Below are 23,383 nucleotides of genomic sequence, written 5' to 3'. Positions count from 1 at the left end.
TTCAAACCGCTACACAAAGGCTTAAGGTCAACCTATATTATTACTATGGAGTAATTCTTCACGCTCCTTGTTGTATCTCTTACATGCATACTGTACTTGTTCATTGCTTGAAATTTCTCAAGGCGGTACCTTCTTGAGAGAAGGTCCCAGTTTTAGTACTCCCTCTGTTTTTATTTACTTTGCATATTAGTTTTGAATATCGGGTCAAACTTTCTATACTTTGATCAAGTTTATACCAAAAAAAAATTAACGCCCACTTATACCAAGTCAATACCATTAGTATCTCATTATTTATATTTTCATACCCGTATATATAATTTTTTATTGTCAAGTTTTAAATTGTTTTCGATAAACTTGGTCAAACTATATAAAATTTGACTTAGGTAAAAACAATATTATGCGGAGTAAGTAAATACCAAGGGGGTATAGCATAAAAAGATGCGTTGTAACACTTTCTCCATTTGTTCCAGGAGAGAATAACATGCGGAAATTGTCCTTGCGACGAACCTAAGAACCGCATAGTCCAAACTATCTCAATGCCTCATCTTAAAGAAGTGGAAATATGTGGCTTCAAAGGAGAGGATTGCCAGCTTGATTTGTTGACATTGATATGTGGATGTGCTCCAATGCTTAGAACAATGACTGTGAAGTTGGCAAAAGGGGTTAATAGAGAGAACTTTCGAGACGGCATCAGAAAAATTCACAATATTTTTTTAGCGTATCCTTCCGTGGATTGGTATGCTTATTTCTACTCCGGTGAACCGGTTCGGCGTGCCCATGGTCAGCATGCTCCTAGATGCAACAGCAATGTTTTCTGTGAGAGATGCAGCTATATTTTTAATCTTATACCCTACACATTCTTTTTGAACGTAGTCCCATAGTTACTTCCAAGATTCTGTAAAGCTATGTCAGTGCCTTCCATATTATTTCGATCTGCTCCGCTAGTTTGGCCACTGTTACGCTTTTTGGCCAATCTGATTGATCGATTTATCTTTATTTGGTTTTCATAGATAAAATTTAGCTGTAAAGGCATGCCGTAATGTTGAGCTTAGTAGTGGATTAAGATATTGTTGTTTATCAGATTTTCTTATCAGATCAACAAACTTCCATCGGTTCTTGTTTTTTTTAGAACATCCATCGGCTATTGCTTTCTGTGTGTGTGTGCTATAGGCATTGGCCAGTTATGGGCCTGGGGTTTGTTAATTGGGCCGATCTTTGTAGGCATTTAGAAGTTCAGGGTGCTCTGCGTTGCACTTCAGTAAGCCTTGGGATCCATGGAAACCAAATCAGAGCTTCGCCTCAGCTCGTCGCCGCAGAATTGAGCTCGGCGCCCGCGTGCTACACGAGATGGCTTCCCCATCAGCGTCCTCCCTGACGACATTCTCCTCTTGCTGCTGATGCGCCTACGCTGCCTCCACACTGCCACGCGCACCGGCCTCCTCACGCGCAGTCAAGCAAATCCGGCGCCTCACGTGCAGTCAAATAAATATATACACTTACCACCATAGTCGGCGACTAACCCCCGGATGGTCGTCTTGGCGGCGAAGCCATGACGAACTGACAACGTTCTGCGGCAGTGACGAAGCGTCTCAGATGAGGCGCCACCCCCCTTGGATAGCCTTCCCTGACGGCGATCCTTCAGCTGTAGCCTCTCGTATGACAATTTCTTGTTCAGATCAGAGGCTTTTGGTTGAATTTTTCCCTGTTAGTTTGCTTTGCATTTGGAAAGAAGTATTATCTTTGCTGTTGCCAAAAAATTCAGTGACTAATTCAGTTCGTGTGTTGGAAGCATAAGTGACCTTCTCAGTCATGTGGTCAAACCATATATTGTTCAGTAAAACTTTTGAACTACAGAAGTGGCCTGGGATGGTTATGCCCAGTTTGAGATCAAAGGTACAGGCAAAAGTCACTGTCATATGTTTCCTGCACATCTACAAACTTCAGTGTCTGCTCCTGGACGATGTAGGTCTGGCTAAAAATAAAGAGGCAACAAACATGCATGTATTGCCACTCCACTACACAGCATTACAATCATGCTTAAATCTGTTCAGAAATTTCACAAGCATCTAACTTGTCAGAAATCAAGTCGAATTTAATTTGACATAACACAAATTCTCATCCATTACATGAATTCAGTACATCAAAGTGTACTTTAGAAAGAAAAAAACGATATCCCCATCAAAGTGTACATGATAACATAGATAAAATCATTGTTTGTTTGGAAAGCTTTTTGTATCAGGAACCTGATCTTTATGTACTTCAGGTTTTTCTACCAACTATGGAAACATGCTTGAAATTCTGATTTGTATGTAAGGATGTGTAGTGGGTTAGTGTCAGTATATCAGGCATCACTATAGACGCTTTACGGCACCCCGGAGCTATATGGATTCGTTAATTGGTATTAAACTGAACTCATCAATGGACCAGGCCAAGGGGAAGGTGTCCATAACATACAAGGCCCCGGACTCACATGTTGCAAAAATACCACCACAACTACCCTGGGTGCAGCCGAAGCCGGGCTGGGTCAAGCTGAATTCAGATGGGTCATGGGGCCAAGATGGTGATGCAGGAGCGGGCATGATTCTGCGTAATGAGCATGGGGAGGTTATTTTTTCTGCTTGCAGACACCTTCACATCTGTCGAGACGCGCTAGAGGCAGAGCTGTATGCTTGTATGGAGGGTTTATCCCTCGCCCTCCAAAGAAGCGACTCCCCTATTGAAATCGAAATGGATTCAAGCATGGCAATGTCTATGATTCAAGACCCTGAAGTTGATTGTTCTGTCTACTCCTCACTCATAAAGGAAATTAAGTGCCTCAGAAGTTTGAGGATGAGTAGTATCTCACATGTTTTTCGTAGCCAAAATAAAGCTAGCGATGGTCTAGCGGGTTTTGCGAGATTAGAAGGTAGAACTGTTACGTGGTTAGGATCTGGGCCAGCTGCGGTCCGTGATCTGGTGCTTGATGATTGTAAGAACTTATTGATTGAGTAATATAAGTCTTATGTCCGCAAAAAAAAAGTATGTTGCTGGAATTCAGAAGTTTAGATGATGAGAATGCTTGCAGTTGCAACGTTTATTCTAAGGACTGAATTAGACAATAACACAATACAGTTACCAGTATACTGTAAAGAATATATAATGGTTACCATTTTGACAACAAGATTGAACAAAGACATTCATAATCCTTCTCGTAATAAAAATCTTTGTTGAATTTATTGCCAAATGCCAAGAGAAATACACAGCAGAAGTTGAACCTATATTTCAGATATGATCAAGCAAAATCTAACATCACCTAAAGATTTCCAAACCATTCAGAAATGAACAGAAGCATCTCAGTTCACTCATACGAGCTAATCCATCGGCTATAGCCTACAGCTTCCGACAAGTCTTCACTATGACGTGAGGGCTTCGAGGAGGACGTCAGTAATTCAACGGAATAAAGCTTGCATGTGGCCCCGCACTTCCGCTCACACCTCTTGTTCCTAAAGTTCCTCTCGCCCCGCACCTCAAATCCTCTCGTTCCTCTCGTCGCCTCCCGAGGCTGCAGCGGGCAAAGCTGCGTGGCTGCCAAGGACAGGGGCGGCGGGGAGGTCCTTCTGTCCAGATATGGCTCCAGTGGTAGGTCGCGGATCTGCAGCGGCTCGTGCTCGGCACTGCGAGGATGGGATGGATCTGAGCGGGCGTTGGGTTGGTGTTGCTGCTAGATCTCGTGCGGCGCCAACGCGTGGGGGCCATGGTGGAGGTAGCGGCTGCGCCCGCTGTTCTGTCGATGGTCGCGCGCGCGGTGGCCATGGCGGCATCCCTGGTCATGTGGCGGCGGTGCTAGCCCATGGCCTCCGGGAACGGGCAGGTTCTCTGGCAATGGTGGGCATGGTGGCGGTCGCGGATCTGGATCCCGCCCAGATATGTCGTCAGTTCCTCATGTGGATGGCCGGCGGCGCGATGAGGGGTCCAGTGAGGGGCTGGAGGATCTCTGCCGGCGTACCAACGGCGGCATGCATCTTCACGGAGAGGCTCCGCGTGGTTTCAGCCAGCCGCGAGATCAGGATGACGCAGCTGCCGGTGAAAATCGCGCTTGACTGCGGTCTTGGCTGACGATGGCGGTGTCTCTGACGTCATTTTCTTCTCGAGGCATCGTCGTTGCAGGTCACGTCCACTCGATTGGGATGTTCCAGGGAAAACCCTAGATCTGGGTGTACCGAATCGGACGATGAAGGCGCCTTCGGTGTCGTTCTCCCTCCTTGGGCATCGTTTTGAAGTAGGAGCTGGATGGGGGGGGGGGGGTGGGGGGGGGCAAGAGGAGGAGCGGTGTTACATCTACCGCAAGGCCGACAACGGATCACGACAGCATGGCGCTGCGGAGTTTCACCGACGAGCGCATGTGGATGGATACGTGCAGGATGGTGGCGTTGTCTAGCGCCATGGTGGCGTCGACGACAGGCCTGGCAAGGTCGATGTGTCGGTACCTGCTCTGGAGATAGATCCGTGAAACACGGCGGCAGCGGCCTCAAAGAGTGCGCGAGACCGGTGTGTGACCTAGTCCCGGTATTGTGGCTGGGCTAGGGCATCTGGTTTTAGATGTTAGGCTTAGGGGCGATGTCTGTTTGATATTAGACTCGGACATTCTGCACCCCTTTATCAAGGGATAGGAGTAGCGACAATTGTTGCCAAATGGTGGCTTCAGGCTTACTGATGTATTACTTTATAAGGTCATTATAAATAGTTAATAAAATGGCTGCATGCATCAGTCAAATACAGAGTTCAAGGGTATATCCACCTTTTTCTTTAAAAAATAATTCATTAGAATAATGTCATGGTTTCACCGTCGCGGTCGTTGTTGCCCCTGTCCGATCTATCGTCGAGCCAAGGTCGACATTGCCATCACGAGAGACCTTCAAGGGGGTCGTCCGAGCCCTAGTTGCCGTCGCCGGCCTTCCGATTAAGATTTAGGCTTCCGAGCAAAAGGGGATTTGGCGAGGCAATGACGAGACCATGAGCCCACGATTTAGGGCAGATAGAGCAGTTGAGTCTTGGGTTGGGGACCGTAGACTAGGGTTCGAGGACATGTTTGCATAAAAGGATGGTTCTTTAGTCCATAAGCGGGTGGCTAAATGCAAATATTCAACGTATTACGAAGCACACGATTTAGATTGTTTGGTGGAGAACGCAATGGATACACGATGCAGGGGATGCAATAAATATGTTTCCTATTATTTTAGTTTACTCTTTCGAGGATTTTTTTGCCTATTATATATCCGGTAAAAGAAGGGAAGGTGGATATTATTGCTTCGTGGACCGCAATGGGACTAGGCTGCGTGACGGATGGGCCGCTATTATATATCCACGCGGGGTTACCATCTAGGGTTCAAGTTTCCCATCCCTCCCGAATCCCAAATGGAGGTCCCCCCATCCCGCCGCCGCATTAGGCACTCCCCACCGCCGCCACCGTCGGCACAGGGTTGTACGGGAGGAGATGACCTCATCAGCACGCTCCCGGACGACATGCTCCTCCAGATTCTCACGCGCCCCGGCTGCGTTCGTGCCGCCGCACGCACCGGCATCCTTGCGCGCCGGTGGTGCAACCTCTAGATCCATCTCCCCAGGCTCATCTTCCACGACGTCCCGACTGGCAAGGTCCAGGCGGCGCTCACCCGTGTCGCGCGTCGCCGTGCAAGTATGTCTGTCTCTGCCCTCGACATCCGTCTCGCGAGGAGTGTGTCGCTGGAGGCTGCCAGGCACGACGATGCGCTTGCCAAGAAGTTGTTGCGCAAGGCCGTCCGTCTCTCGCCGGAGGAGCTCATCTTCGTCCTCCCCCGGTCTTCTATAAGCAAGCCTGGCCGTCGCGTCGAAATCGCCATGCCTTGCTTCCTCCGCGCCACCTCCATCGAGCTGGACACATACTTCCTTCGGATCCAGCCGCCGGACAACCAGATCCTTCCTGCGCTCGAGAGGCTCTCTCTCTCCGGAAACATTGTCGACATTGGCGCCTGTCTCAACAAGTGCCCGCGCTTGCGCGTGCTCAGGGTCACCTTCTGTGGGGTCTCGCCTGTCTTGCTCGAAGAGTCGCTCACCGCACTAGAAGCTGTTGTGGCGCTCGGACTCACGGTGTCCCTCTTATGCATCGAACTCGAGCTCTATAATGGGGGCCACACTACTGATGGAGCTCAATTTGCCTCCCTTCTCCATGCTGCGGCAAGGGTCTCTCCACAAGAGCTGGTCCTTGTTAATAGCTTCAACAAATATTTTACTGCCGAGCTCCCGTGCTTTCCCCGCACGAAGTCGATCGAGATGTGCTTGTGCTCCGTCTGCTTCACATAGGTGACGGAAGATAAATTCTTGGCACTTGAGAGGTTGTCCCTTCAACACTACCGTTGCACCATCATCGATCTTGATACCATGGTTGCACGTTGTCCACGCCTACGCGTGCTCAAGGTGAACGCAGATAGATCTGCACAAGACGTTACAATCCGCTCAACGTCGTTGCAGGAGCTTGAGCTTAGTGTCGATGAAGGGCAATGTGAGGGTATCGACATTGAGACTCCACTGCTTACGCAACTGAAGCTCAGTGTTGATGCTGCCTCGGACATCAACGTGTCCATCTGGGCGCCAATGGTGGAGAAGGTCTCCTATTGGTTTTCATACAAAAAGTTGGCCCTTATGTTTGGTTTTTGGTCACTTCAGAGCCTGAGGGTCGATACGATAGAGAACTACAAATACAAAGATGAAGGGCTCACCAAGGAAGGGAAAAGATGCATGTTCGCAGCCTCCTCGTGTTCATGTCCTATGTTTGCAAATATCTGCGCAGGCATGTCTCTTGTTCAACCTATATTTTCATGTGTTTTACTATTTTTGAATTACCTGGATTTTTTTCTCACATAATTTTTTTATCAGTTGGATGATATTTAGGATATGTGCTTTCGGTGGCTTTCCATTTCCCATTTCCTTCATATTATCTCTTGATCCATGATCCTAGGAGGCATAGGTTGCTCTCTTGGAGATTGGGGATACCTGAACCACCAAACTCTTTCTTCCTATAGAAAAGTATCCAGTTAGCTAAATGCAGTTTCCTAAGACCTTCAAAGTCATTCGACAGACAATGAGTCATCTGTGTATTGATTAACTCAGAATCAGGAAAATTGATAAAAGGTATATATGGCTAGTAGGTAGGCAAGCATGAATTAATATTAATCTTCCATTTTAAGAGAGCAGCCTTCCTCTCCAGCCAACTATTCTCTCAATAATGTTGTCCATCAAGGGTAGAATGCCTTCTCTCCACAATTTATCATACCGAAGAGGGATTCTTAAGTATTTAGTAGGGAAGTTGTTTTTTTTGCAACCTAAAGCTTCTGCATATTCCATGGTGTCCTCTTCAGAAATGTTTATCAGAATTAGTGCACTTTTGTCGTAGTTAATTTTCATGCAAAAGGTATGTTCAAAGAAGGACATCACCATTTTCAATTTTATGGTTTTGTCCAGATCCTTTTCTAGGAAAAGGATTGTGGCATCAACATATTGGAGGCACACGAACCCTCCATGGAACATTGCAAGGCACAAACCAATAATCAAATCACTAAAGACAACTTTAGCAAGCATCATAGATAGCAAATCTACTACTATATTGAAGAGGAGAGGTGAACCTTGTCTGACACATAGACCGGTGGTGAATAAATCACAAGGCCACAACCATTAATATTCACTCCTACAAACCCAACCCTAGTAATAGCATGTATCCAGGATACCCATTCATCACCAAAGCCTCTAAAATTTATTAATCCAGGTACTAAATCTAGGTTAATAAAATCAATTGCCTTCTAATCTAGTTTGAAAACTAGCCCTTCCTCATTACTGGAATGTAAAAAATGCAGCACTTCATGTGTAGTCACCACACTTTTGAATATGAATATACCTTTAAGAAAGGTAGAGTGATTACTGCCTATGCGTCTTTGTAACGTATCACTAATACTATTAGTTAAAACCTTAATAATATTCTTTTAAACTACAACTGAGTAAACTAATGGGCCTGAACTTCTTCATGGAAGTGACATCAACATCCTTCGGAATGAAAGCTAGAAAAGAAAATTCAACCTATATATCATAATTGATTAGATCCCAAAATTATTCATAGGAAAAGAAAGGTAGCCATTCAAGTCGTGGAGCCCATCAGCATAAGAATCAAACACTTCTTTTTTGATTTCCTCCCCAATAAAAGGGATTGCAGCAAATCATTTGTAGCATTAGATGATCTCTCTTCTATAGTGATGAAATGTTGATTGAGAGTAAATCATTTTCTACCCTTGGCTTTGAAAATATCTTTATTAAAATTACTAGCTAGATCGAGGAGGTATAAAATTTCAGTGACAGGGCCATCAGGGCCATCCAAAGAGTGAATTAATGTTTTCCTCCTTCTATGGTTGGCCAGTGCATGAAAATATGCAGTGTTCCTAACACTCTCTTTAATTTCTCTAGCCCTAGACCTCTCCTGAGATTTGGTCTCCTCTTTCAACCAGTGGTTTTCATTTATAGGCGAATCTCTTTCATTCTATTTGTTCTTGCCCCAAAGATCTCAACAATTTCCGATTTAATAACCAATTTATGATAATCCTCCATAAGTGTCTTCTTGAGGTTTGTCAACTCAACCTGTGTATTGGCACTCCACCCTTTTGTAGTCTTTCCAAGTTTTCAAATTTTCTCTTGCCACAACTCAATGGATGACCCACCTAGGGAAGGAATATTCCATATTTTCTCTACTAGATCTTTAATATCTTCCCTAAGGAGACACATGTTCTCAAATTTATAGCTTGTAGTTCTATCTTATTTACTAATACCATATCCCATACTATGGGAGTGTGGTCACTTCCCATTCTTGGAAGGGCATTAAAATAATCTAAAGGTAATATCTAGGTCAGTATCACCAAACATCCTATCTATAGTGGACATAATAATGTCAACCTGGTAATTAGTGCAAGTATATTTCCTAGAGGAAAGCTTAATTTCTAGTGAACTCCATATATCTACCCAAGTATTGAAGTTATCTCTCCATCTATGGTTGATGACCCCATTGCTCTTATATGATTAACTCTAACCAGGTCAAAAGTCACCCCCAATTAGAGTAGGAGTTTGAATATCTATAAATAACGAATGAAGCTAGGAGAGAAATTACACTTTGCATAAGGGGATCCATAAACAATAACCACTATAAATTGTATTCTCTTGCTTTTCATCTTAAGGGTGCATGACACATATAGAATTGAGCAATGCCCCATTTAATCACATCAAAGATATCTACATCTACTCCAACCAAGATGCCACCAGCAAAAACTGATGGTTCCCATCAAAATTCCTCCTATCAACTAAAGACCTCAAATATGAGTCAGACATGAGTTTTATTGATAAAGTCTATAATAAGGAGCTTTCTACCTAGGGCATTAATGTGACAAACACTCCAGAATATGCAATTCATCGAGGCACTGATGTCTTCGGGTGCTTGCCCCTCCTATAATTACATGCAACAACCCAAGTTTCAATACTACCACGAGGAACATTCCAAAATTGTAGTACTTTATAGTTGTTCTTCATAATGTGTGTGACTTCCCTATAATGTGTGCCCAAATCTTTAATTTTGGCAATCTTCTTCTTCCATAGTCTATTTATTTTACAATACTTTCATTTAAGGCAATACTACTACATGTATTATATCTGCCACAAAAAGCTTTTGTGTTGCATTTCAGTGATTTTTTTCTTATCTTAGTTACGTTGCCCATTTTCTAGGACTTCTAATTATTTGAGCCGGAAAAATTCATAGTAGGCTCATCGGTAGTACTAGCTCGTTACGCAAGTCATGTTATGAATCAGGAACACGAAAGTTCCTAGATGCAATCATAAGGCCAGTGAAGTAAGTGATTAAAAATCCAGACAACTTACTTATAAACGGCCCACTTTTTCAATTTATTGGATGTGCTTACGAAAGTAATATATGAATTTCATGATATATACAAATTCAAATAATTATATTATTTTGCAGGATCAGTCTGGTCCAGTGCTGAACTTTGTTAGGGAGTTGGAGAAACTTCCAGTTTCCAACTTTACAATATTGGCCCTAAATCTCAATGCAGAGGGACATGTTTTAGCAGCATTTGTCTCGCGTATCCTTGGGATGCATCACCTTCAAACTAGTATACAAAGGCTTAAGGTTGTACTATGCAACTGGTCTGAGGTAATTATCCATGTTGCTTATATAGTCACACACATACTACTTGTCTAAAATACATTATAACGTTTTTATTTTCCTAGATGTCAAAATGCATTAAACATTGTCCTTGTAATGAGCCCAAGAACTGGAGGAGCTATATTATCTCCTTGACGCGTCTTGAAGAAGTGGAAATTTACAAATTCAGAGGAGGGGATCATGAGATTGATTTGGTGACAATGATACTAAGTTGGGCTCCAATGCTTACAAGAATGACCATCAGGCTAACTCATGAGATTAATCCAAGTGACATTGGAGATTGCGCCAAGAGTATTTACAAAATTTGTTTTGGTCATCCTTTCGTTAACTCCTTCGTTTATCTTAGCAATGGGGAATTGGTACCATGCTCCCAGATGTAAGGTGATCATGAAAAGGAGGCTATCAAGCATGATTGAAATCATGTGGTCTTTGTTTGTTTCCTAAAAAAATGTTTTGGGGAGTGGCAAGAATATTTTCCATATGGGGGATGCAAGTTGTGTGATGGGTCTCATACCATGCTGAATGTGGAACTTCTATTACCTGTAATATTCCATTGAATGTTTTTTATGGGAGATTCAACTATTTGTTTGCTCTTTACTCAATCTCATCTCATGCTTGTTGTTTCGACTGTCAGGATGATGTATGATATTAATCCTAGTGACATTGGAGATTGCACCAAGAGTATTTACATAATATGTTTTTGTCATCCTCCCGTCAACTCCTCCATTTATCTCAGCTCCGGTAAATTGGCACAATGCTCTTAGGTGCAAGGTGGTCGTGAAAAGTAGCTATGAGAATGATTAAAAACATGTGAGCTTTGTTTCTCTCCAATAAACATGAAGTTTTGAGTGCAACAAGAATCTTTTCCATAAGGGGGATGCAAGATGTTTGTTGGGTCTCATACCATGCTTAATGTGGAATATGCTCTTACCTGTACAATTTCATTGAATGTTTCTTAATGCCTTTGATATTTTTTTCAAATCATCATGATGGTTGCCATGTATTGGTGAAGTGTTTGCATATTATTAGTGTGCCCTTATATATCCCAATAGGGTTTTGGTGATTAATGACGAAACAATTCAGCGGACTCATATTTTTCAAGTTTATTTCATGTATTTAGTCCTCACGTTTTAGCAGAAACATCAAAGGTGACCAGTACCCCATGATTTTCAAGTGGTTGACTACACTAGTAGAGAAATGGCTAGCCAAAACTTAAGTTTGTGGCGCCCCATTTTCAGCCAATGCCCAAATAGTGGTGGCGTTGGCATATTTGGTATGACAACTTCATAAGGATAGTTTCGGCGTTCGTTTTCTAACACGCCACAAATTGGTGAGCCCACCTATATACACACACTTGTTTCTCAAACAATTTAACTACCTTTCTCCGCAAAAAATCTTCTCCCTTGTTTTGCCTATATAGCAGTATTTTATTGTTCTGACTTGTATTTTATTTTTTGAGACTTTTGGTTATTAAATTAAGAATATTTATTTTGAATTTATTATTAATATGACACTTTTTATTTTTTTGAAACATTTATTTATTAAAGAAACAATATTTATTTTGAATTAATTATTATTTTGAGCCTTTTAATGATTTTTAAGATATTTATTTATTAAAGTAATAGTATTTATTTTGAATCTATTATTATTGTGAGCCCTTGTAATGAATTTTGAGACTTTTAGTTATTAAAGTAAGGTATTTTTTGAATTTATTAGTATTTGGAGACTTATTATTTTTTGAAACATTTAATTGTTAAAAAAATATTTATGTTTAATCTATGGTTATTTAGAGTTTGAATTTATTAGTATTTTGAGATTGTTTTGGTTATTACAGTAAGAATAATTATATTTTGAGAGCGTGGCCCAGGTTGAACGAACGAACCAACAAACAACGACGCTGGTTGTTGGGGAGAGGGCGGAGGCCAACATTGGGTGGTGGCGGCGCTGGAAGGTGGAGGACGCGTGGGAGAGATGGAAGAAAAGGAGGTGACGCGGCGTGCGTTTGAGGATTTTTGCTGCCTGACTGTTGGGTTGGGCCACACATCCCACTTTGACTTTGTGCTTGTTGATGATTGGTTGATATCTGTGTCCCATCCCATGGACCATCACTTTAATTTTGTTTGCTGATTGGTTGATACCCTTGTCTCATGGATCGACCCCTCGCTGGAGCCGATCCAAGCCACCCATTCAGATCGATGGCTAAGACCTTTTTCTCATAATTATTAATTCTATTTAGCGTGGAGGGAGGAGTGGCCCCTCCGGTTATGAATTAATTTTGTTGGGGTCGCTTCTTGATGGGCCAATCAATCCCAAGGATCGATCGATCGCTCGCTCGCTAGAGTTGATCTCAGTCATTTACTAGGACGTCCTGGACACCATGCCGTTGTCTCCAATGAATAAAACTTGTCAAGGTTTTTCCGCTCACACCAATTCATCAATGTCATTTTTAGGTTATTTCACGTTGTTTCTCTCCCACCTTTTTATTTTCCTACCCTTTCTGTTATGCTCTTTCTTTCTAACCATTCTCTTCCTCCACTTGTTTTCCGATGGTTTGTATTACAAGTAGATGAAATAATCACCATAAAAAGGTTGAATCATGGATCTTGGGATGGATGTTTGAAGTTGAATTTTGATTTGTCTTTTCGGCGCCGGTGCGGAGGAAAGGGGAAACAACGCGGTAGCGATTATGCCGTAGTTGAAGATGATGACTTGCATGGGTCTGGTTGTAGATTCTTGTGTTGCGGGGGCCTTTTTGCAAGGTTCATGAATGATGGCACATAGCTGCGGAGATCTTCGTGATTTACTGGTAATTTTTTGGCGCTCTCTACTTTTATGGTTCTATGTGCATGTAATAGAGTGTGCTTGTACATGTCAAGAACTTTGTATTATTTCGTGATTTGAATTTAAGCGGAATTTCTCAAAACAGAAACATACTGCGATGTTTGCACGTACATGCACGGTTTGTTGGCCTAGCAGAGTTTTTGCGATGTTATGTGACAGGCGTTTTCTCTCGTCCCTGGCGGCTAGAACCCTAGCCGCCGCCAGGAGAACTCATCTTTCAGTGTTGTCCTTCGGCAGCTCCCCTCCGTCGGCGACCTCAGTCGTCGGTGGTGAGGACGGCCGCCGGATCCATGTGCGTGGATCTTTTTTACTCATTTGTAGTCTAAGTTTTTAGGTTGTTCATCGTCTTGCCTTCGGTGGCGATGATGACGACGCAGAATAAAGATTCTTCGGATCCTTCCCTGATGAGGCGATCGGTCCTATGGTTGGGCATTGATTTGGAAACCAGTCTATTCAAGTAAGGATGGCGTGGCGGCGGCAGCATCCTCGTGGTGGACCTGTGTCCCCGGGCTCCGCGATTGCGACGGCGTTTGCTCCAGCGTTGGTGCGAAGCTTGGGAGGTAGTCTAGGAGCGGATGTAGATTGTGGTCTGCATCGACGATATTTGGAAGACGGAACATGTGCTGGCTTCGTGGCTCGTGGATGGCAGGTATGGTTTCCTCCTACGGCGTCTTAGTCGTGGTGGGGTGCCAGATCTGGAGTTCGATGGCATGTCCGGAGTGTTGTCCTGGTATGATTCGTTCAACGGCAATGGCTTCACTTTTGGTGAGTCATCTTGAAGGTCCACAAAGCTGCGTATCAGTGATGTAGCCGCGTAGAGCTCGGGTGAGGAGGTGATCTATTATTCTTTTCTTCAATGACTGCTGCGGTGGTGCCAGACGCAGGTGACGAGCGTTGCTGTTAAGCTCAGAAATGTTCTTCTATCTTATCTTTTCAGTTGTTTAATGTCAATTTTTACATGACTTGTACTTTTTTGTTTATCATATATATGTGTGCGCATCGAGTCGAGTCGACGTACGACGACGCGTACGCGCCAAGCCATACTGCTGCAATTCACTAAAAGAAAGAAAATAAAATCATGTGAGCAAAATGGACGAGTTCGTTTTCCAGGATATACGTATGGCATTCTCTCGTTTTCCTTGGATGAAATCACGATCTGGGCGTCCTCGCCTCAGGCGCTCGCCGCCGCATGATGGGGATCTCTCCCGGCGCCGGCGCCGACATGACGGAGGAGCTGACCTCATCAGTGACCTCCCCGACGAGATGCTTCTCCTAGTCCTCTCCGGCCTACGCTGCATTTGCACCGCCGTGCGGACCGGCCTCCTCTCGCGCCGGTGGCACGGCCTCTGCACCAATCTATAATTTATAAAGTATTTATGGCATGTTTATAATAAATTTTTATGGTTTTTGTACGATTTGATTAGAACTAACCCGAACTGATGCTGTTTTCAACAGAACTATCATGATGTCATTTTTGTGCAGAAATAAAAGTTTTTAGAATGGGCTGAAAATTTACGAAGAATATTTTTGGAAAATATAGAAAATACTGGAGCGAAAAGATACCAGAGAGGAGTCCCGGGGTAACCACACGGGTGGGGGACGCCCCCACCCCCCTAGGGCGCGCCACCTATCTTGTCGTCGCCTCATGGACCCCCTTGACTTGTCCATGGCGCCAACACCTCCTATAAATCCAAAATCCTCATAAATAAAACGAGATCGGGAGTTCCGCCGCCGTAAGCCTCTGTAGCCACGAAAAATCAATTTAGACCCTCTCTGGCACCCTGCCGGAGGGGGCCATCATCACCGGAGGCCATGGAGGAGGATCTCGGAGGGGGCCATCATCGCCATGGAGGCCAAGGACCAGAGGGAGAACCTCTCTCCATCTAGGGGGAGGCCATGGAGGAGGAAGCACAAGAGGGAGAACCTCTCCTCCTCTCTCTTGGTGGCGTCGAAGTGCCGTCGGGGGAACCATCACCGCGGTAATCGTCTTCATCAACATCACCATCTTCATCACCATCCTCATCTCTTTTACACGGTCCACTCTCCCGCACCCCGCTGTAATCCCCTACTCGAACATGGTGTTTTATGCCACATATTATGATCCAATAATGTGTTGCCATCCTATAATGTTTTGAGTAAATTTATTTTTTCTCTCGGGTTGATTGATGATCTAGATTGGTTTGAGTTGTATGTTTCATTTTGGTGCTGTCATATGGTACCTTCCGTGCCACGCACATGTGAGGAATTCTCGCTGTAGGGTGTTGCAATACGTTCATGATTTACTTATAGTGGGTTGCTAGAGTGACAGAAGTTTAAACCCGTGTAAGGGGGTTGTTGCGTATGGGATAAAAGGGACTTGCTGATTTAATGCTATGGTTGTGTTTTACCTTAATGACCTTTAGTAGTTGCAGATGCTTGCTAGAGTTCCAATCATAAGTGCATATGATCCGAGAAGAGAAAGTATGTTAGCTTATCCCTCTCCATCATATAAAATTGCAATAATGACTACCAATCTTTTTAACAATAGCCTAGGATAATTCCGCACACCGATCCATCATTATTCCACACTCGCTATTTATAATATATAGTAATATATTCTAACTTTATGTTAACACCACCTACTTTTATATTTTAGTTCTTCGATATCATGCAAAGCCATCCTCTTCATACCCACAATGTAGTTTTATTTCTCGTTTCTAGATCGAAGCAAACGTTCGACGTACGTAGAGTCGTAATAGTGGCAGATAGGACTTGAGAGAATATTGATCTTACCTTTAGCTCCTTGTGGGTTCTACACTCCATACTTATCACTTCCACCTTTGGAAATTGCTATGATAATTCCTTGCACTTGGGGATTATTACAATCTCGCTCACACGGGTCTGGCCTTTCATGATGTCGCCCCTACCACAGTCAAGGCGGCACTCGCCCGCTTCGCCGCCTCATCGCCAGCGTAGGTGTCCACCGTCGACATCCGGCTTCCAACCCCCTGCGACTGCCCCCAAAAAAGTTAACGCCTTGCCGCGTGACGCCGTGGTGTTCCCATCGGCGGAGCTAGTCCTCATCCTCCTGCAGTCGTTTACCGAATGTCCTGTAATGGACATTGAGCTGCCTTGCTTTTGACGCACCACCTCAATCGAGCTGGACGCTGCATTCATGCGCATCAAGCCGACACCCGTGGCTGATTTCACCATGCTCGAGAGTCTGTGCCTCAAGGGAAAAATCGACAACCTTGGCGCCATGCTTGACCGCTGCCCATGCCTACTCGTGCTAGCAGCCGCCTTCTGCCTTGTAGACTCCGCCTTGGCTGAATCAGTACTCCTCTCGATCGATGTGATGAGGCCCTGTCTCACGGTGTCTCTCCTCGACATCAGCATACCTCGGGAAGACATTATCAATATGGCTCGTTTCGCCTGCCTCATCCACGCCGTGGCGAGGATCTCACCGCAGGAGTTCATCTTCTCCAACTATAACGAACACATCAATGGTGTCAGGAACTTAATAAATGCAGACTTGCCATGGTTCCACTGTGCCACATCGGTCATGCTAAGCCTGCACAACATATGCTTTACACAGTTGCTGGAACAAAACTTCTCTGCGCTCGAGATGTTTTCCCTCTCTGCCTGCAGCATCATCGACCTTCCGACATTGATTAACCGCTGCCCGTGCCTACGCGTGCTCAAGGTGATTGCTGGTAAGTCTACACGCAACATCACAATCCACTCAACGTTTTTGCAGGAGCTTGATGTCCGAGCATACATGGAATTCTCGAGCATCGATATAGTGATTCCGGTGCTTAAGGAACTGAAGCTCGGTGTACGGGCCAACACGGAACTCAGCATGTCCATCTTGACGCCAATGGTGGAGAATATCTCCTTCCAACGCTATTAGAGCATCTCCAACAACTTCGCTACGTGCGGCGTGCTAAAAAAGCTTTTGCAGCGCGCTTGTTCGTGAGTTTTTGTGCGGCACGGTGCGCTTGCTCCAGCGGCCGCTGCAAAGTTTAGCGCGCGCGAGCCGCTCCAGCAGGCGCTGCAAACTGCAATGCGCGCGAGCAGCCGACGCTTGCCATATGTTGCGTTTTGGAGATGATGATATTTGAAACATGAAAACAAAGACATCACCCAAACAAGTTCATGACATAAAAGTTCAAATTCATGCCCACAACATCATCCAACCAAGTTCAAAATCTGAATGAAGTTCATGACAAAGTTCACACAAACGAATGACACATCTCAACAATCATGCCTCATCCTCGTCTTCGCTCCTCTTCCTCCGATTCATCTTCCTCATCCAAAGACGATTCTTCCTCCTTCTCTTCATTATCGCATGCCGCACCATCATGTGGAGCTCGGAAGGTGTTGGCAAGATCTTCAACGGAAGGTGTGTGATGAGGCACACCGGAAAGACTTTCTGCCCATGCCGCCCGAAGGTGCTCCCATGCCTCCCATGAGATACGCAAAGCTCATGCCTCCCATGGTAGCTCCGAAGCCACCCATGCCACTCATGCCGCCTATGGTAGCTCAGAAGCCACCCATGCCACCAATGCCACCGCCTCCCATGCCGCCAATGCCACCGCCACCCATGCCACCGCCACCCATGCCGTCCATGCCACCGCCAACCATGGCTCTTTTTTGGACCAAGACTTCTTCATGGGCAAGATTGAAGTACTCCTTTAGCTTCTCATCAAGAGTAGATGTGTCCATGAAGAACAAGTACTTCTCCCATTCCAACAACATAGCTCACTCCTCCATGGCCACCTTCCTCTCCTCGGCCGCCACCCTCCTCTACTCGGCCGCGACATCTTGGCTCCTTGCCATCTCCCTCACCTCCTTCGCTTCCTTTCTTGCCTTCACAATAGCTTCCATAGCATTTTTGAGCTCGTCATCTCCTTTCATCTTCTTCTTTTCTTTTGCGCCTTTCTGCATCCATCCGGTCTTTTTGGCTTGGAGTATGAAACCGAGCTTTGTGTAGGGCTTCTCTTTCCGTCATCACTTGATGCCTTCTCCTCATCATCATCCAAATCAATAGTTCGCTTGCGTTTGTTGCTCTCATCATCATCGATAGCATCACAGGGCTTCCATTTCTCATCATCCTTAAATTCTTCATAGCAATGAGGCAAGGTAAATGGTCTCCCTTTCTTGATCTTCCCTTTCTTGGTCTTCCTCTCCTCTCCTTTGAACAAGTTTTGTGCAATATTGAGCTACATACAAAAAAACAAGTTAGCACTACAAACACCAAGAAGAAGCATGATGAACATGGAAGAAATGTCGCTTACCCTATCTATATCATTAGTGCCACTTGGGTTCAACTTGTCAACCTCCTTAAGTGCGGCCGCCCACCTTTTACAATCTCGGTTGATTGACGACCACCGGGAGCGAAGAGATCTTCCGGAGCGGTCGATTCCACTTTTGTTGTGCACATCAAAGTGTTCCTTCACCCGGAGCCAATATGCATCTCTAGTGCATCGATGATGCGCTCACCATCCTCGTCCACCTCAAACTCATGATCATCGAAATGCATGTCATTGGTTTGAGACCAATGAGAATTGTTGGAACCAACACCCATAGTTGACATATATGCCTCATCGTTGAAACTACAAAGTATATACAATGAAGCAAATAAGCTATCCATATGTATGCATTCACAAAAAACAACAACAACAAAAAGTTGGCGAAATTCTATACCTTGCGGGCATTTCATCGAACACCTTGTGTGCGGCAGCAGCCGGCTCAACAAGTGAGCTCGCCGGCGCTTCGGTAGCCGCCGCGTCCGTCGCACGCCCTGCAAGTTTCTTCCTCGATGGATTAGTGGAGTGGTCCGCCACCTTGTTCTTCTTCGCGGATACCTTGCCCTTCTTCGCCCACGCCGCATTTGGGAGCTTCAAGAGGGGGGCACGTGGCTTCACGGCGGGCGCCGGCGCGACGCCACCCGCCGCCGAGGTCGTCCGTGGCGGCATGAAAAAGCCGCACGCGATACCGGTGCTTGGAGGAGCACCGGCGGAGGCGAAGCCAAAGCTCCCCGCGCTAAAGTTTGCGGCGGTGGCGGAGGAGGAGGGGTCGCGGGTGTAGGAAGGGGTGAGGGGGGTGCCGGCGCGGACGTCAATCGGGTCAATTTGCCGCCGGCGGCGCGGATGGGGCGAAAGAGGCGCGACAGAGAGAGTGCGGCGCGAGCGCTCGAGTGTGCGGCGCGCATAAGTGGGTGCATCAAATAAACGACGCACTTTGGCGTTTCGGACCGCGCGCTGAACTCTATGCCGTGCGCGCGGTTATTGCGCTTCCGCTGGAGTTCAGCGATTTCGTGCGCGCTAAAAACCATAAATTTGCGGTGGGAGATGCTCTTACACAGGGTTCCCTCTTGTCTTTGATTGCTCGTTACCTGAAGGCACAAGGCTGGAGACGTTACCCACTAACAACGGGAAAGACATATTGTCACATCTACCTCCTGTTTATGTCCTGATTTTGCACATGTCTGCCTGTGTAGGTTCAATATCTTTTCTTAATTAATCTTATGATTTTACACACTAAAATTCAATTAAAGTGGTTATTTATGATATCATATTAAATTCCTTTTCAGGGTCATATAGGTGCACAGCTAGACTTTACAGAAGAGATGGACAAACTTCTATTTATTAACTTCTCTGTGTTGGAGCTACATCTCACATCAATAGAGCATGTTTCGGGAGGACTCGTGTCACGCCTCCTCGAGATGCATCACGTTCAAACTGCTACACAAAGGCTTAAGGTCAACCTAAATTATTACTACGGGGTAATTCTTCACGCTAGCTCTTTGCATGTCTTACATACGTAGTCTACTTTGCTCATTGCAATTTCTCAAGGCGTTCCTCAGAGAAGGTACCAATTCTAGTACTCCCTCCATTTTTATTTACTAAAAAAAGACCCGTTTGTTGTAATGGGAGAAAAAAAATATCATCTCATATCTCTAGCTCGGTCAGTTGGACAAACTGTGCATGGCCGGTTAGCAGGTTATGAGATTGAACCCTTCCATCAGCAATTTTATTTTTTGCCAGTTCTCCGGACCTGGGCCACAATGCGCCGCCGGGTGGGCTTCCTTCGTTGGGCCGAAACGGATGACAAATAACGAAACCAAATAGCGTATGCGAAATTAATTGAAGCGGGACCAAACGAAGCGAGACGAAGCCAAAAATACCACCTCCCTTTAATAGTAGGTATAGATATAGATATAGACTTCGCATATATATATATATATATATATATATATATATATATATATATATATATATATATATATATATATGTAAGCTTTGTGTCGGGTCAAACTTTCTAAACTTTGATCAAATTTATACAAAAAAAATTAGCGTCCACATATACCAAGTCAATACCATTAGAATCATCATTATATATATTTTCATACCCATATAAACTTTTTATTGTCAATACCATTAGAATCATCATTATATATATTTTCATACCCATATAAACTTTTTATTGTCAATACCATTAGAATCATCATTATATATATTTTCATACCCATATAAACTTTTTATTGTCAAGGTTTAAGTTGCTTTTGATAATTTGGTCAAACTTTATAAAATTTGCCTTTGGTCAAAAACTATTATGCGGAGTAAATAAATACGGAGGGAATATAGCATAAGAAGACGCGTTGTAACACTTTTTTATTTGTTCCAGGAGAGAAAAGCATGCGGAACTTGTCCTTGTGACGAACCTAAGAACAAGATAATCCAAAGTGTCTCAATGCCTCATCTTAAAGAAGTGGAAATATGTGGCTTCAAAGGAGAGTATTGCCAGCTTGATTTGCTGACATTAATATGCAGATGTGCTCCAATGCTTAAAACAATGACTGAAGTTGGCGAAAGGGGTTAATAGAGAGAACTTTCGAGGCGGCATCAGAAATTTTTTGCAATATTTTCTTAACGTATCCTTATGTGGATTACTATGCTTACTAGTTGACTGCCCGTGTGTTGCCACGGGCCAACAATCATTTCTTGTCTCTATTCTAACAAACATCATGCATCACTTTAGCTGCTCTTTTTCATTGAACTTGTCGGCCATCACATTCTCTTCCCATACATCATTTAGCATCTCAATCATTGCCCCTTGCTTCCCATACATCATTTGTCCTCTCAATCGTTCCCCTTGACTCTACATGTAGCTTCTGTGTCATCATTTTGTTGTCTCACTCTTACTATGTACGCCATCTAAAGTGAAACGATAGAGCGGCCACTACATGTATGCTCATCATTTTGTCCTTCATCAGATGAATGCAGGACATCTGACGTCCGTCAGGAACGCACACGGGCAAGTGAAGAGGGTTTGGGTGAGTCAGGGTAGTCAAGAGCGGGCATGGTAGCAGTCCGTACACTCGCAGAGGCCCCCCTCTCACTTTGTCTCCATTTGCGGGGAAAAGCGTCTCCGGACTGGTCTGCGGACCGATACAGGACAACGTCCGATGGAAGAACACATCCGGAGGGTTGCTGGCGGTTTGAAGGTCGGTGTTAGAGATACCCTAAGACTTTTTGTTGCATCGTTGTCATCACATCTTCTCCTCCACAAGCCCTTCCACTTCGATTCTACAGAATATAACTAAATGAGAACCTCTTTGGTCATTGCGTCACCAGTATGTTACGTTGTCACCGTGCTCCAAATCCACTTTGATCCTACTGAAAACAGCTAAATAAGAACCAAGAAAGAAAGAGGTATACAGAAAACATGTCAATTATTATTCTGTAACTAACCAATGGCTTCGAAATCGGTTAAGAAATAGTTGAAGCCAATCTGTTTTAACCATTGCCAAAGGGATTTGATGAAATTTCACGAGCACCCTCAATTTTTTCAACCAATTTATGCTTACTCAATAGCTCCGGGACTTGTGGAATATAAGGAATATTATAAAAGCTATACCCTGAAAGGTGAATAATTAGCTATGTTTCTCACTGTTTCAAAGCATAGACGAATAACCTTTTTGGTTGCTTCCAGGGATGAGACATACAACATGATATAAGTATTCAATGGCAACTGACTGGACCGTAGTAGAAGAAGCAGAGTTATCCCATCCACTGCTAGCCTAGCATTAGGAACTGGGTCTGGGTCAGCGCCTCCACGGTAGGAACCAACCACACTTGCGTCCCCAACCAATCTTGGTGGACCTGGGGAGGGGGATCCATTGCCTGTTGCTGACCGCCGTGAAGCAAGCCTCGGCCATAGCCCTATGACCTTGGCCCAGAAAAGCAATCACGACGTCACGTTTGTGACCATCGTCGCCGTTGCACTCGATGGTGTGGCAATGTAACGACCACCTCCACCTCGGACCGTGCCCACAAGGAGAAATCTTGCTGCTCGCGGGCATCACCCTGACCGAGCTCAACCACACCTGCCCGAAGTAGGAACCACCGTCCCGCCTCGAGCCTAGATCTGGTCCGCTTGATCATGAGCCCTAGATCCAAGACCAGGCTGTCAGATCCTTGACGTTGATGTCTCTACAGGATTGCATCGCCTTCACCACGCCCATCGCCTCGACCAGCAAGGGTCTCTGCCACCACCCCGTGTTGCCCGCTCTACACCAGCCGCCAAAGGAGACAGCTTGAACAAAGCCAGCACGCCACCGCCAGGCTGGATGCACATCCCACCACACCCAAGCCCTCCACCAACTAGATTCAAATTGGAATAGACCAGGCAAGCCGGAGCCACTCCTGCCACGCCCAAGCCGCCGTGGCAGATCACTCCCCACCAGAGACCCAGAGGTCCTCTGCCCACGACCCGCGCCACAAGCTAAATCCTAGCTACAACCCTGTCGAATCTGGCCAGGACTTGGCCCACACGCAGCCGCCCAATGACAACACAACCGCATCCACTGCATTTCTAACGGGCCCAACATATTTATAAGGCAAGAAAAGTAAGTACTGTTAGAATTGGAAAAAGAATACCAGATAGTAGGTGCAAGTTGCTTCATCTTCTATTTATTCTTCAGTACCAAACGAGGTTTTATTTATTGGATTTCCAGTAAAGCTGCATTAACATATGAAAATACGGATGAAACAATATAAAAGGAACGTAACATAGCTTATCATTGGTGGTCTTAAAGAAAGAGCAAGTATATGACAACAATATCTATGCATTTACGAATTGAATCTGCAGATTGAATCAGATCGCTACAAGTAACAAACTAAAAGATAACTCACGAAGTTTCAATAAAATTGGCAAGTTATCTTATAGTATTACTCCTATTAGAAACTTCATGCATAGGTTGCTGGATAGGTTGTGAAAATAATCATTTTTTTCATGGACTCATAACATATAACCATACCACGTTCGCATGTT

The sequence above is a fragment of the Triticum urartu genome, chromosome 5A (genome assembly GCF_056163025.1).
Source record: "Triticum urartu cultivar PI428250 chromosome 5A, HENAU_Tu73, whole genome shotgun sequence".
Taxonomy (NCBI): domain Eukaryota; kingdom Viridiplantae; phylum Streptophyta; class Magnoliopsida; order Poales; family Poaceae; genus Triticum; species Triticum urartu.
Note: the sequence above shows the minus strand (reverse complement) of the source record.